We start from the raw sequence: 17,369 nt of genomic DNA, 5'->3' as shown, positions 1-17,369 counted from the left end.
TAGTCATTAGAACACAGCAGACTTCAGCAAGGTATATTTGGCATTGTTGGATATTTAGAGAACCTTTAGGCAAATTTTAATAATAGTTTTGCTTCTCCTTTTGAAACATTGGCTATTAGTATAAAGCTTTGTTCCCTACTGTAAAAATGTAAGCTTTTATAACCACTGGACCCTTTGTTCCTTCTATTATTATGGCTGTGACTATATAGACACATTTTAATTACAATTTGTTTCCCAAATGAGGGTTGGCATTGCCAAAATGTGCCTTTTAAAATATGTAGAAATACTGAGTTAATAAAGGAATTTTTGGGTATGTTTCATAGATTCTTGTGGTAGTGTGAGTGGACTGTATGACGTGCATTTACTGTATCTTTAGTTAGCTTTTTTTTCTGAGATTTAGATGATTTTCTTTCTGGAAGTTTCATATCAGCATTGAATGTTTTGTTAGCCATAGTCTCTTGAACAAGGGGAAAATGAAGCACAACATACTTCAGCTTCTGCCTTCAAAGCATGTTATTGCAGCAGAGATGTGGCACAAGCTTTTGGGGACAACTCCTTCCTCGAAGGGGTTGTCCCCGAAAGCTTGTGCCACATCTCTGCTGCAATAAAATGCTTTGAAGGCAGAAGCCGAAGTATGGTGTGCAGCATAGGGCAGGCAGAGTATGGCACACACAAGGAACATAGTGCAGGCAGAGTAAGGCACACACAGGGAGCATAGGGCAGGCAGAGTATGACACACACACAGGGAGCATAGGGCAGGCAGAGTATGGCACATACAAGGAACATAGGGCAGGCAGAATATGGTACACAGGTAGTATCAGGCAGGCAGAGAATGGCACACACAGGCAGGGTAGGGCAGGCAGAGTATGGTAACAGACATAATGGATCCCATACCTGTACCACAAACCATACTGCTTTAATCATAAGCTTGTCTTTTCTTTACCTTCATCCTTCTAAATCCACACTGATGAGCAGCCTGTAGTCCAATGCATTGTACAGAAGGCACTTTTTCTCAAAACAAAAAAAAACAGAAAGGGAGGTATAATAATACAGTATAATATTTTATTTCTTTGGATTACATCTCCTTTTGGAAGGCGTTAAGTGTTAAATCTTATGATCCGCATATTGAGGTTTTGCCTGCAGATGGCAGTGGTTTTACACGTTTTGTTTAAACTGCACAGTCATACTCATTACACTTCCATGAAGACTTGCTTGTCTAGAAGCATTCAATGAGTGAGTGAGCATTGTGCATGCAAGTCGTCTGTATTAACAATACACAAACTTTTCAGTGATCAAAAATTGTGTGCAATTCTAGTAAGTTTTTAACAAAGTCTGTAAATATTCTGTAGTTTATTCACATCCAGAATGTGTTCTTGGTGTATAGTGGGGTCATCCCTTCTGTGACCGACTATTATAGTAAATGGCAAATGCAGCAAGTATATTTGGCATGTAGCAATCTTCTAAAATTGCAGTATCAAGAAATAGATGTATGTGCTAGGGGTGGGCAGAAGAGGCAGGAGTTTGAGGTGCATTATTAATAGAGGCACATTTTCTGTGCCCCTTTTCTTTTTTTAACTTTTATTCAAAATATATAATTACAAAGCATAGGTATTGCTTCACAAAATGTTATACAAATTGATGTTAATAAACTGTAGAGTAATACCAACTAATTTTGGGTCATTGTCCATCTGTATTATGAAACTCCTCCCAATCAATTTGACCACATTTAGCTGGATTTGAGCAGACAGTGTCTCTGGACACCTCAGAATTCATTCGGCTGCTTCTGTCCTGTGTCACATCATGGATAAACACTAGTGTCCCAGTGCCACTGGCAACCATGCACGCCCAAGCCATCACGATGCCTCCGCCATGTTTTATAGAGATGTGGTATGCTTTGGATCATGAGCTGTTCCGCGCCTTCTCCATACTTGTTTCTTGCCATCATTCTGGTAGATCTTGGTTTCATCTGTCCAAATAATGGGTTTCCAGAACTGTGCTGGCTTTTTTGATGTTTTTTTTAGCAAAGTTCAATCTAGCCTTTCTATTATTGAGGCTTATGAGTGGCTTGCACCTTGCAGTGCACCCTCTGTATTTACTTTCATGCAGTCTTCTCTTTATGGTAGACTTGGATATCGATACACCTACCTCCAGGGGGTTCTCATCACCATGGAAATGATTCTTAGATCATCCACCACTGTTGTCTTCTGTGGGCGTCCAGGTCTTTTTGCGTTGCTGTTCACCAGTGCTTTCTTTCTTTCTCAGGATGTACCAAACTATAGATTTTGCCACTCCTAATATTGTAGCAATTTCTCGTGTGGGTTTTTTCTGTCTTTTCTGTTTTTGCAGCTTAAGGATGGCTCGTTTCACCTGCATGGAGAGCTCCTTTGACTGCATGTTCTCTGCTCACAGCAAAATCTTCCACATGCTTTCACATTGGTGTAAAATAAAACACAACTTGATAAATTCACCATTTATTTTACACAGCTTTTTAGAGTTTTTTTCTGAAAATTTTGTTTTGCACAGCATAATAAATAGGCCCCTAGATGTATAGTGATTTTTTTTTTTAGCCTTATTCCTGGCATGGAGTCAATGTATTTCTTTGCAAGGCATCCTCATTTTTTGGTCTTTGCCAATAAACATGGGGTTTATCAGATCATCAACTTACTTCAGTTGATCCTTTTTATTTTTATATTAAATCTCTGTCATAAAGGATTATTCCCCAGTTCACAAAAACCTCTGGCACACAACAGTTATTGTCAAACTATTCCAACATGCCGCAGAAGCCCATCCCGAGAATAGAAATGAAGAGGCCGGTGTAAGCCATGCAAGAGACAGGGAAAAGCTAGTTCTGGCATCCAGGAAAAGTTCACAACTCTCAATGTGCAGATCTTTTATTGCACTTATTAAAATAGCTGGATGCTAATCTCTGTTTAGCCGCGAGTGTTATGTGGCATTAACAACTGTGTTCTTGATGCCAATCAAAATCCCAGATTTCTAATCTCTTTCAATTTTATCTTTTTAAATGCACTTGTATGTAAGAAAATATTGTTGATGGTTAGAAGTTTTATTTGGCCAGTGTACTACTGTGAATGACCATGCCACAATATGTGTTTTGAATGTTTGGATATTGGATGGACCAATAATTTCTATTTTCAAAGCCTGTAGTATTGGGGATACTGAGGTGACTGCCAATTGCTATAAACTATATATCATATTTCCTTCCAAACCTTTGCCATCGTATTGTATGTAATGGAACAAACCATTCTGATCACAACCATTTAAACCTGTTAATGACCAGGTTCCATAATATAGGACAAGCCATAAGGCTTTTGGGGGGTTTTAAGTATATTATTTTAGACTCTCTATGTTTGCAATATGTAAAGGCTAACTTTCTCTTGGAAAACAAATTTAGATCTTATACTTTATGTCAACGTAATGAAAGCTTCACCGTTCTATGAAATGCCTCAACATATGCAATATGGTATAATATAGTTAAATAATAAGATACACCTAGTTATGTCACCCCAGGCCTTAGTCTTGCTTACATAGCATTGTTAAAGGAACAGTAACACCAAAAAATGAAAGTGTTTCAAAGTAATGAAAATATCATGTAGCGTTGCCCTGCACTGATGAAACTGATCTGTTTGCTTCAGAAACACTACTATAGTTCATATAAACAAGCTGCTGTGTAGCAATGACGGAAATTGAAAAAAGGTTATATGGCACGGGTTAAATAGTGGATAACAGATAACACCATTATGTTCTACAGAGCTTATCTGCTGTGTAACCGGAGCCTTTTCTCCTTTGAATGGCTGCCCCCATTGCTACACAGCAGCTTATTTATATAAACAATAGTAGTGTTTCTGAAGCAAACAGTTTCACCAATGCAGGGCAACACTGCTTTATATTTCTATTACTTTAAAATACATTAATTTTTTTGATGTTACTGTTCCTTTAAACAACATATTCAAAAACACATGTAACAAGTTAATGAGCAAATTGTAGAGACCATTGAGTCGGTTCTCCATGGCCAGAGTGACCTAGGAGGATTTCTCATTTCGTGGGGATGAGGATTCTCTCCATATTCATACTTTGTTAATACTGTAAATAAACTGGAAGAAGGCTTGAAGAACTTGACGCACCCTATGGGTCTGATGAATTTGTTCTCTGTCATGCATTTGTATTAGACTTGATTTTGTCCAATCGGTCATTGGATTTCATCCAATCCGGGCTGTAATTTCTATTTTTGATTCAGCCATTTCATCATATTGTTCCTCTAATTCAATAGTTTTTTCAGCTAATTTATGTACACTTCATGTTGTTTTTGTGTTAAGTCTGCTTGCTATTGTTTTTCTTCCACAAATGATCCATATTTGAGATAATGGGGCTCATTTATCAACACTGGGCAAATTTGCCCATGGGCAGTTACCTATAGCAACCAATCAGTGGCGGCCATGGACCATGGGCGCCGCCATTTTGGGAGCGACGCCGGCAGGGAAGGACGCGCCGCCCGGAGCTCCTGGACCTGCTCCGGGCGGCGATCGTGACAGTTGGTACGGTACCTTTTTTCTGCTTTTGCTGATGCGCTATGGGAGAGGGAGGTGTGTTGGGGCCGCGGAAGGAGCCTCGTATCTGCGGCCGGTGAGGGATTGGCTACGGTATGTGCAGGGATTTAGCTGACCCGCGTATAAGCCGAGGTCGAGTTTTTCAGCACATTTTGGGTGCTGAAAAACTCGGCTTATACGCGAGTATATACGGTATATATATATATATATATATATATATATATATATATATATATATATATATCTATATATATATATATATATATATATATATCTATCTATCTATCTACTACAGTACTTTCTTAATTTTATCAGGAACCCCGTAGTTGCAGTTCACTGCACTGGGTCTCTCCATACACACTGGTTGGTGCAAAGTACCCTTTAAATAATATATATCTTAGATGAGAACTAGGCGAGGTGATGTAATAATATGGTTCACGGTTTGCGTCAGTCTAGTGATCTATTGCAACTAAGGTGATTTGTGCTTTTTAACGGTAAATATTACCTTCTGACTGGTTGCTCAGGTTACTGGACCCAGTAATTACCTATAAGTCTTTATTGTTATTAGAATTCAGTAAATGTTCCCAAATGCTGCGGTAGAAATCTAGTTTAGGTAAAGTAAGAAGTTGTTCTTAATATTTTACAGCTCATCTCTTTTGTGGATAACTGCCCCTCTTCTCTGACCATGTAGAAAATATCCTTTCAGCAAACACTGGAATGTAGTTGTCTGTTGAGTTGAGATTCATTGGGTTCCACCAGGTTAAAATACCCAAATACATGAAGAGTGGCTCTTCTAGGGAAGTCCCAAGCACTCATCCTAAATGACATATATTGCAGAAGACTAACAGGCTTATAAACATATTCTGATTATTGGTCCCACCATTTATAATATTTTTCTTTTCAATAATTTTCTATTTCTGTTTTTAGTTTACACAGAATAAACGAGATAAGAACAATCATATAATGCTCATCTGAAGTGTACAAGAAGGCAGGAAAAGAAGGGGGAAGAAATGACCTGTATTCAACGGAGTATTAGAACCAAAGAAACGAAAGAATATAGTAAATAAAAACAAAGTTACTACAGCGGTTTACCAAATTAGATCAAATTATAATTGCTTTTGCATTTATTTCTGCGAGATCCCTTATGTGAACAAGAATTCTTATGGGATGCGACTATCTTAAAACCTTTAAAGTGTAGGCATTGGCAATTCTGGACAAGAGGATAGAAGGAGTTCCAGCAGTGGGAAATGAGTAAATACACCATGGATCCCAGATTTTCCTAAATTTCATTTATCTTTAAGTAAGCTTGACAATTTTTCATTGATCATGACCCAGTTCATGTTATCTTTGAAATGGGAGATTAGTATTTTTAATTCAATTTATTTTTTTTATTACTGTTATAGGAACAAGTTTTTTCACCAATGGTTACAGTGGCATCAAGACATAATTGTGAAGTAAACAGAGACGTACAAAATAAATTACCATAGCAATAAATCAGACGTAAGAAAGACAATGAGAGGAACTTGAAAATAGAAAAATAGAGAATTTAAACTAAAAATATATACAAAGAAAAATATTTATAAATATGTACTGTATAATATTGAGTAAATACATGTAATTATGCAATCAGCGATTTTTATTTAGTAAATATTTATTAAATGTGATGAAGACAAATTCTGATAAAAATAAATATAGATTAAGCATCAGTGGCTTGTCATGATTTTGCTTTGAAAGTCTATATTTTATGCCATGCTGTTATTCTTAGCCTTCTCTAATGGCCTGGCACTGCCCCTTCATCACTGGCATGTTTTCCGAGCTCTCAGACATTGAGGTCAGTAGCCTTGTGCAAAAAGGACATGACCCATGGCCGTGTAATGAATTTTTCTAAAGCTCCTGAGGGTGGTGACAGACATTGGATAGGACAGGAAACTTTAAATAACACTTTTCCTTCCATAATTACCAGTGAAGCTGTGAGAATGTGGGCACAGATCTTGTAGTATATTTTCCACCAGTAAATTTGGACTCTAGAAGACACTCAACATTAGTTTAGAACATATCATGATGCTATTATGAGTAACAGTGAATCTAGCTTTGATCTCTGTTTGATCTGCACACTCTTTGTCACATAAGAGACGGCAATTACCCATATCCTCTGCTACAATCCTATTGGAGCAAACAACTTCCTCCCTGGTTAACAGTCCATTTAGCTGCTTCATTTATTTGTCTGCAGAACTCTTTTAATAAAGGACAGGACTTGTTATCCAAAATGCTCAGAACCTGGGGGTTTCCTAATAAGGGGCCTTTCAGTAATTTCAATCTCCATAAATCCTTAAGTCTACAGGTATGGGACCTGTTATCCAGAATGCTCAGGACCTGTTTTCTTTTCATACCTTAAGTTTATAGAAAGATAGTCGGAGCCAACTAAGTTAAATGTAGCCTTTAGCCCGCAGGTTGGTAATAGTCTCAATGAACAAAAAGGCACAAAACAGCTACGCTGAATGCTGGAGAGTGACACACCCCTCCAATTCAGCTGCAGCCAGCCAACCAGTTCAAGCCAAGGTTGCTACAAAGTGTTAAAATATAACTTTTAATTCAAACAGTTTTAAAAGAATTGCTCATTTGGCCACACCAGCATACACACTCAAAGCGTGAAAAAATGCTACGCCGTGCGGGACCATGTCCCTAAAATAACACCATGCTTCTGGCCGGATGTATTTCAATAAACCCATCCATAGTAGCAATAAATTCAATAATTTCCAAATATCATCCTCAGAGAGTAACTATTCATCGGAAAGTGAATGGAGTGATGGTGCAATAGCTAGTAATAAAGGGAATAGAACCACTAAGAAGTCTACCTTTTTCACAAATAAAAACAATAGTCAGCCACAGAGTACCCAGAATTCTGACTCCACTGTACCTTTTTTAGGACCACCCAGGCCGGAGGGCCAAATACGGGGGAGACTGAGGGACAGACAGAGGTGGGGTCACCGGCAATACCGGGTCTAGATAATGATACATTTCAGGTCTTTAGGCTAGGGCCACACGGCGCGATTTTGCCGCGATTCTGCGCTGGGCGAGTTGCGAGTTGCGAGTCGCTGCGGTTTTTAAGCCGAAATAGCTTTGTTAACTTTGGCGCTGGCGTCAATGCAAATCGCGGCGAAATCGCTGCGCTAATTCACACGCGGCGATTCGTTTTCTATTGTCGCCCGAAGTTGCCTCGCTGGGCGTTTCCGGGCGACAGTAGAAAAAGAATCGCCGCGTGTGAATTAGCGCAGCGATTTCGCCGCGATTTGCATTGACGCCAGCGCCAAAGTTAACAAAGCTATTTCGGTTTAAAAACCGCAGCGACTCGCAACTCGCCCAGCGCAGAATCGCGGCGAAATCGCGCCGTGTGGCCCTAGCCTTAACCTCTCGTGCACTATCATTGACAAATACCAGATGAAAGCACTACAAAAGGGATTATCTTTTGCCCCCACTAGTTCTCTAAATCTTTTTAATTGGATCAAGGATTTAAATTTATTTGGGAGGAAATTATTATTACACAAACATTTCAGTAAAGACACCAGACATGGTTTATCTGCTGAGGAACAACAAGCGTTAAGAGACCTCTGCCATTTGCTAGAGGATAACGAACAGTATAGGGAAACTGTTAAGGGCCCATTCACCTCACTAAAACCAAAAAGTAGCTTCACACCCCCCAATACACTGTGCCCAAAGGTCGAGGTGTTTATTGAAAGCTGCACCACAGATCTTAAAAAGCTTCACAATAAATTTAAAGGGAAATTGAGTAATTCCCGCAATCTAACCTGGAAAGAAAGGAAAGGTCTGAGGGAGTTAGAGAGCAATAAGGAGATTATCATCAAACCAAGTGACAAGGGGGGCAATGTGGTAATTCAAGACAGAGCAGTATATGTACAAGAATGTCTGCGTCAGTTAACAGACAAAACATGTTATGTTAAATTAAGAGGTGATCCTACTACAGTGTTTCAACGCAAATTATTTAATATCTTAAAGGGAGGTCTGGACAATGAATTAATCAATAAAGATGAATATGCCTTTTTAAAGGTTAATTTTCCTGTTATCCCTACATTCTATACTATACCCAAGATCCATAAAAACCCATTAGCTCCCCCAGGCCGCCCAATTGTTTCAGGGATAGGCAGCCTCACTGAACCAGCGAGCATCTATGTGGACACAATTCTCAAACCATTTGTAGAAAATCTACCATCATTTGTCCAAGATACAATGGATGCCTTAAGACATCTACAGGGCATAACATTAAACGGTCATGATTTCCTTGCATGCCTATATGTGGAGTCACTGTATACCAGTATCCTCCATGAAGTAGGTTTAACTGCAGCTAAAGACACCCTAAGACAAAGAGGTCCGTCATATGAAAAACACAGTGCCTTTGTGATTGATCTTCTAGAATTTATCTTGAGGCATAATTACTTCACTTTCAATTCACACTATTACCCCCAACGAGGGGGACCGCAATGGGTAGTACATGCGCCCCCAGTTATGCAAATATCTACCTAGGGTTTTGGAGATGAACTCATTGAATATACGCAACATATCCCTATGTGGTTACGCTACATAGACGATATTATACTGATATTTTCCGACACCAAGGACAAATTCTATGAATTCATTGATAAACTTAACATTAACGAAATCAATCTGAAAGTGACCGCTGACATCAATAGCGATGAGATAAATTTTCTGGATATTAAGATCTTTCGAGGGGCTGACAACAATATACAGACCACTTTATTTAGAAAACAGACAGCCACAAATAGCTTGCTACATGCCAGTAGTCAGCACCCTCAAAACACCATCAGGGGCATTCCAACTGGGCAATACCTAAGGGTAAGGAGACTGTGTAGCACTGTGGAGGACTTTAAGGTGGAAGATTTAAACAACGCGGATATAGCCATAACTCCCTTAAAAAGGCATACAAAAGAGCACTTGAAACAGAAAGAAAGACACTATTAATCCCAAGAAAACACATTTTGGGCAAGAAACAAAATGAAAATCCAAAGGTTATTAGAATAATAGGAGATTCAGTGCAGAACATGGAGAGATAAAACGGATCCTCACCAAACATTGGCACATCCTAGAGCAAGACCACGACCTTAAAACAGCAATAGGGGATAAACCAACTATCACCTTTAGACGCAGTAAGAATTTCAGAGACAGGCTCATTCGGAGCCATTACTGCAATACACCCAATCCCACCTGGCTGTCCATAAATGTGGGACCTGCAAAGCATGCCCATGGATAAGTAAAGCAACTAAAATTGAAGGGAAATCAGATATAAAGGAGTATTTCATCAAGGAGTTCATCAACTGTAAGACAAAAGGGGTCATCTACATCATGAGGTGTGAATGTGGCAAAAACTATATTGGGAAAACCAAACGTGAACTAAGACGAAGGATCTTAGAACACGTAGGCGACGTGATACACAAAAGAAATACATCAGTCGCCAACCACATTAACGAATATCATGATGGTAACACCTCGGCTATGAGATTTACAGGTGTAGAACACATTCAATCCACCACGAGTAGGGGATATTAACAAAAAGCTTTTACAATGCGAGTCACGGTGGATATACTGGTGTCAAAGCAAATCGCCAAATGGTTTGAATGAGGGATTCACATTTGCACCATTTCTTTAATGCAGCAAAATAACTGCATTGATCTGGGAATAATCTGTACTTAACTTAAAAATGTATATTTATATTGTTCTCTTCTCACTATTCAATTTAATTTTGATATGATATATACTCAGAACTACACTAATACTTTTTGATTTAGGACACTGGCACAATTCGCCTCCTTTCTCGTATCTCTAATCATGTCCAGGCTCAGGTTATAGATATTTATATAAGAAACTACTATGAAATTCATTCTTGAGCCGATCTTGTCACCTTATTAAGTTTGAATCCCCAGTAATGTTATGGGTTCAGCAGCCTGTCCCATACAATGCAAGTATTGGGGCAATGTACTGGCAACCGCCTGCTGTCTCACTATGAGGTGAAGCAACAAGACACGCACTTCCGCCAGCACATAATAGAGACACGGGCGTAATACCGGAAGTGACGTCACGCTAACACGCGAAACCGGAAGTGACATCACAGACATGCTGAACGCCGAGATCAGTGCTAGTAGCCTATTTAAAGGGGATAAAGGAGCGCGACCAGCACTTATGCCCCTGACGAAGCTGCTTGTCAGCGAAACGCGTAGGGCGGCGTAGGTGGAAGGTGGTGTGAATAGCTCCCACTCTTCCCAACGTAGCTAGGCAGAAAACTTTGCTGGGGGAAGGGTGGAAGGGTGGGAACCAGCACTATTGGGGTAATACTGAGGAATATCCCTATTGAGCAGTTACTGACAATGGGTATTTAAACCTGCTACTAAATATTTTGCACATACCCACCACCTTTCCAACCTACGCTGAGTTTTTAATTGTGTGTTATTTTAGGGACATGGTCCCGCACGGCGTAGCATTTTTTCACGCTGTGAGTGTGTATGCTGGTGTGGCCAAATTCAAATGTGGCAAAAGCAATTCTTTTAAAACAGTTTGAATTAAAAGTTCTATTTTAACACTTTGTAGCAACCTTGGCTTGAACTGGTTGGCTGGCTGCAGCTGAATTGGAGGGGTGTGTCACTTTCATACCTTAAGTTTAATAGAAACTCATGTAAACATGAGTTAGGCTGGTTTTGCCTCCAATAAGGATTAATTATATCTTAGTTTCAATCAAGCACAAGGTACTGTTTTATTATTACAGAGAAAAAGGAAATAATTTTAAAAAATTTGGATGAATTGGATACAATGGATACTATGGGAGACGCTTTCCTTAATTCAGAGTTTTCTGGAAAAACGGGTTTTCCGAATAACGGGTCTCATACCTGTACTAAAAAATGATTTAAACAATAATTAAACCCAATTGGATTGTTTTGCCACCAATAAGGGTTAATTATATGTTAATTAGGATCAAGCACTTATCTAACGGATACAACTTTACAACATCTATTTCAAAATACTGCATTATTTGATTAAAATCAAGTCTATCGGAGATATTCTTCCATAATTCAGAGTTTTCTCGGGGTTTCCACATAACGGATCCCATGCTTGTATGGTTTGTATGGTGCCACATAGACATGCTGCACTGGCTATTTTTGGCAAAGGAGAGGGGGAAGTCACATGTGACTGGTAATTCAGTGTGTGGGCTCCTGAAATTTTTCTTGGCAGTTGGGGCTGTAGCCCCTTATTTAAGCCCCTGCCTAATTGATTGTATGTTTTGGAATGTTACACTTGCTGCAAATGGCATCACTAAAGTCTCAGTAACAGCATAAGCATCAGATTCACTTGCCACAGGTCAGTTGCAGCCATTGACACAAGCTGCTATATAAACACTGGAATTACTGCCAGCTCCAGGCCTCCAGCAATTTCTCTCTTGCTATTGCATGCATTTCATCAAAGAAGGCTGAGTAGCCTCATTCGCCCTCACGGCAAAGTGCTAAAGGACATGTAAGGAACAAGTTACTTTGCACTTGAATTCATAAATAAGCCCTTGATAAGATAAGAGATAAGATTCTTTATTTGTCACATGCATAGTTATACAGGTACAACATGCAGTGAAATGCATCCTGGTCCACTTTTTTAGACTGTGCAAAATTAAACATACTAGTTAAATACTACAACTAAGTACAAAGCCATTACCAGAAAATAAGAATTCTAAGAACATTTTTAAATTAAGTATAGCAGCAGAGCAGATGTAGTAATAACCATGTTATTTACATACGTGACAGTGAGTGAAGGTTGTATAAAAATGTAAAAATAACAGTACAATACAGTACACAAAATAACCATATTCCATGAGGTGATGGTGAAATAAATGGACTGTACTATGAGAAAATAAGAAGAAAAAACAGTGCAGTAACAGTACACAGTATTAAAGTGCATAGTATGTGAATTGTATAGTACTGTATTGTGGTGACGTAGTGTCACATACTGTAGGTCAAGTAGGTGCAAGTAAGAAAAAGAAAGGGAGGGGAGATCATGGGTAAGGTGGCATGAACCATGTTTTTTACATAGTGACAGTGAGTGAAGAATGTATAAAAAATATAGAAATATAAAAAAACAGCAGTGCAGTATATGACAATATAAGAAACAGTAGTGTAATACTGTATTGTGGTGACGTAGTGTGTCACGTAGATCAAATAGGTGCAAGTGAGAAAAAGAAGAGGGGGAGGAATATGGGAGATTATGGGTAAGGCGGCATGTCCTGGTTCAGCAGTCTAATGGCCTGGGATGGAAACTCCTTTTAAGTCTCTCAGTTCTGGCCAGGATACTGCAAAACCTTTCCCTGAGTAGGTAAAGTAGGTAAAACAGTCCATTATTGGGATGTGATGGGTCCTTAAGAATCCTGTGGGCTTTGGTCCTGCATCTCTTGGTGTAAATGTTCAGAAGATGGAAAGCTGACCTGCAGCAGTGTTCTGCTGCACGTATCACTCTGCAGGGCTTTGTGGTCCTGGACACAGCTGTTTCCTAACCAGGATGTAATGTTCTGTGTTAGGACACTTTCCACAGCACCAAAGTAGTAGGATCTTCGAAGATTACATTTAGCCTATGGTGAGTCAGCCATTGTGTTCTAGGGAGATCCCTTTCCTCCATCAAACGTGGCATCGATATAACTTGGTCATCAGCCCAAATGTCTTCTAGGGTATTTATATTAAGTTCCTGCCAAATTCTTGGGGGGTTCATCATGGCAAGTGCAGGAAATACTGCATTATGCCATATAGGGGTTTGTGGGAGATAGGCCACATGGTTCACCATCCTGTGTGCCAAACTTAGCACGTTACTCTGGAGCTCTAATAGTGGTGAACGGGCCTTCTGAGGCTTCTTAATTAGTACCATGGGCCAGACCGTAGTTGGGTGTGTCAGCACCGTTGACCATAAATGATGAAGCGGGGGAGATAGGTCCTGATGTATCATAGGTAAGATATGTGTAAGTTGGGAGGCTACATAATAGATATACAAGTCTGGTAGTGCCATACCCCCACAGTCCCTGGGTCACATTAGAGTGGTAAGTCGCAACCTAGGTCTAGAGGAGCCCCATATAAATGTACCGCAGAGGCTGTGTATTCCCTTAAACACTTTTTTAGGAAGAAGCACCAGCGTGTACCACAATGTATACAACCATTTCGGTAAAATGAACATTTTAATAAGTTGAATTCTCCCCGCAGGTCCTATCGGGAGGGACTCCCATTGCCTAAGTTTAATTTGGGTCCATTGGACCAGCGGGTCTATGTTTAGCTCTACAAACTTTGATATAGGTAGTGCTACCTGAATTCCCAGATACGTAATCGAGCTTGCAATTTCCATGGGGCAGTTAGTAAGGTGCTCACCATCATTTTGTTCATCAACCAGGAGTAGTACTGACTTGGCGGTATTGGTCTTAAGGCCTGACAAAGCACCAAATGTTTCTGTCAGTTCGACTAGTTTTTGCAATGACTGCCCCTGTCCCCCAGATAGACCACCATGTCATCAGCATAGAGTTGGATTTTTTCCACATGCAAACCTTGCTCAAACCCCCTGATTTGAGGATGAGTCCAAACTGCCTGGGCAAATGGTTCTATTGCCAGGGCAAATAAAAGGGGGTAGAGGGGACAGCCCTGTCTCGTCCCTCTAATGGGCGCAAAACTTGATGTGCTCAGTGAGTTGGGTCAGAGGGAGGCAGTTGGGTGCTTGTAAAGGAGTTTTTTCATTTTTATGAAATTAGGTCCAAAGCCAAACGTTGTCATAACTTGCTATAAGTAGGGCCATTCTACAGTATCAAATGCCTTGGGTATGTCCAAGGCAGCTACTGCTCTGGTGCCTACGTTATCATGCGGGAGTGATAGATTTAGATACAACCTTCTCGTGTTTAAGCTAGTTGTTTTTCCGGGGATGAACCCTATTTGATCGGGGTGGATAATTTGAGTTATAATTTTCCCCATTCTTTTAGCCAATATTTTGGCGTAGATCTTCACATCTGAGGTTAGTAGGGATATTGGTCGGAAGGATTCACATAGTTGTGGGTCTTTTCCTGGTTTGGGGAGTAGCACTATAGCAGCATCGTACAAGGACTGCGGGAGTTGCCCTAGGACTAAAGCTTCATTATACATTTTCAGTAGTTGAGGGGCCATGGTTTTGACTTGTCGTTTGTAAAGCTCAATGGGAAGGCCATCCGAGCCCGCAGCTTTCCCCAGTGGAAAGGAGTCTATGGCTTCCTGGATTTCTAAAAGTGTTATATCGGTGTCAAGAAACTCCTTAAAATCTTGGGAAAGAGTTGGTAGGTTAAGAGAATTTAGAAAAACAGTCTCATTCTCATTTGCTGTGAGCTTGCTGGCATATAAGTCCTTATAGAACTCCACCAACATATTTTTAACCTTGTCAGGTTCTGTATGGAGGATTCCCTGTTTGTCTTTAAGAGCCGGTGTGGGGGGAGGGGAATTATGAGATTTAGCGATGTGGGCCAAGAGGCGCCCTGCTTTTTCCCCATATTCATATAAATTTATTTTGCTAAAATAGTGTCTATTTAAAGCCTTGGACTGTAGGTCGTGCGTGTACTTTTCCTGCGCTTCCTGTAACTTTTTAAGATTGTCAGGGGAGGGGAGTGTGACTGCCTGGTTGTCACATTCTAGCACTTGTTCCTCAAGCGCCTGAATTGCTTTCGTGGACTGTTTTTTGTAGGTCTGTACACGTGCCATGGAAAGTATTTAGGTCACGGTCCCGGGCATTTAGCAGCTTCGCAATCATGGGCCTTGGCGGTGCGCCCGGGGGTGGCTGCCTAGTTGGTATCCGGTGCGCCCTTCCTACAACGAAGGAGGTGGAAAGGTGTTCCGCTCCAAAGGTCTCCCTTAGCCACGTCTCAATAAAGGTTTCCGCTGCCGATCCCTCAGCCTGTTCTGGAAAGCCTATGAACCGTAAATTACTCCAGCGTAGCCAGTTCTCCAGGTCATCAGACTTATTATGGCAGTCTTCGATAATCTTTCTCACCACCTGGTACTGCTCCGGCAATTCTCTACAGGAATCTTCCAATGTACTCACTCGGGACTCGACCGCCCTCGTTCTTTCCCTCAGTTTTTGCATGTCGTGTTTGATTATCGACAGGTCAATTTTTATCTCATCAGTTTTTGTATTAATAAGCGTGGTACATGCCTCATTCACCGATCGTATCTCCGTCATAATGTCTCTCAGCGTCGGTTCTGCAGAGGATTCCTGAGAGTCCGAAGCTGGACCATTACTGTCGCCAGGCTGCCCAGCTGGCTCGCTCAGGCGTGAGGCATGGCCTGTTGGGCCTTACCGCCGCCATCTTTCAGAGTCTCGCGGGCAAGTTTTTCTAGTCGGTTCGCCGCTTCAGATGCCCGTTTTTGTGCCCGATTCTGGCCCATTAGTACTCTCTGTGGCTGGGCCTCTCCTGTGGGTTCCTCCAGCTCACCAATGTTGCAAGATAAGTGGGTTTAGCAGGGTTATTAGCTGGGTCTGCAGCGGAGCTCAAGAATGTGTGTGCTTTCACATCAGTGGTCAGACCACGCCCCCCGGACTCGCTTTTACTCGAGTTCCCGGCTTCCATGCTGTTGCAGGCCGCATCTGTAACTCGAGACTGCTAGGAACTAGATCGTTCATTATCTATCTATCTACAAATAGTGCAAGTAAGGATAGCTAAGTGTATCCTTGGTTTAATATGTTTTCTGTTATTTAGAAAGTTATTCATTTTCTGGCCAGGCCTGCAGTCCTTCATTTAAAATTCCTGCTCTATGTAAACACTATGATTCTTCCAGGACAATCACTTTGCTATAGATGTTAACATATCTTGGTGGTTTAATAAGCTCTCACTACATTTGTTGATATATATCCATTATATAAATGTATATGTATGTGTCTATGGATGCATTCTATGGCCTGGGGACAAATCCCTTGCATTACTTGTTTTTTCAGAGCTGCTGCTTCTTGTTCAGCATTTAGCTGGCCCCAGAAGGTCTTATGGACTCAACATTAACTGGTTCAGCAGGTCTCAGCACTCTGCAAGTCCCTTTTGTGAAAAAACCCAAAGGGTTAAAAGAAGTAGAAATAAAATTATTAATTTACTTTTAGGCAAAGGCTTGAATGAGAGGGCAAGCTATGAATGGACAATGCCTGATATATAATAATAATACAAAATAACTGTATTTAAAGGGGTTGTTCACCTTTAAGTTAACTTTGAGTATGATGTAGAGAGTGGTATTCTGAGACAATTTTTAATTTTATATTATTTGTATTTTTTGAGTCATTTAGTTCAACAGCTCTCCAGTTTGTAATTTTAGTAGTCTGGTTTCTAGGGTCCAATTTACCCTAGCAACCCTGCACTGGTTTGAATAAGAGACAGGAATATGAACAGGAGAGGACCTGAACAGAACGATGAGTAAAAAAGTAACAATACAAATACATGCGTAGTCTTGCAGAGCATTTGTTTTTTGATGTAGTCAATGACCCCAATTTGAAAGCTGGAAAGAGTCAGCAAAGATGGCGAATAATTCAAAAACTATATAAAAAAATAGAAATAATGAAGGCCAATCGAAAAGTTGCTTAGAATTAGCCATTCTATTACTTACTAAATGCTAACTTAAAGGTTAACATTAAACACGGGTAATAACCCTTGAGCAGATTATGTGTGCTGGAGTATTTTGTTAAAGGTGAACAACCCATTTAATATCATGCATGGCAGGATTTGTGTACAAGCTGAAAAGTCTAATATATTTCTCTCCACAGACAGCA

Source organism: Xenopus laevis, chromosome 7L, assembly GCF_017654675.1.
Source record: "Xenopus laevis strain J_2021 chromosome 7L, Xenopus_laevis_v10.1, whole genome shotgun sequence".
Lineage (NCBI taxonomy): Eukaryota > Metazoa > Chordata > Amphibia > Anura > Pipidae > Xenopus > Xenopus laevis.
This window is presented reverse-complemented; position numbering follows the sequence as displayed.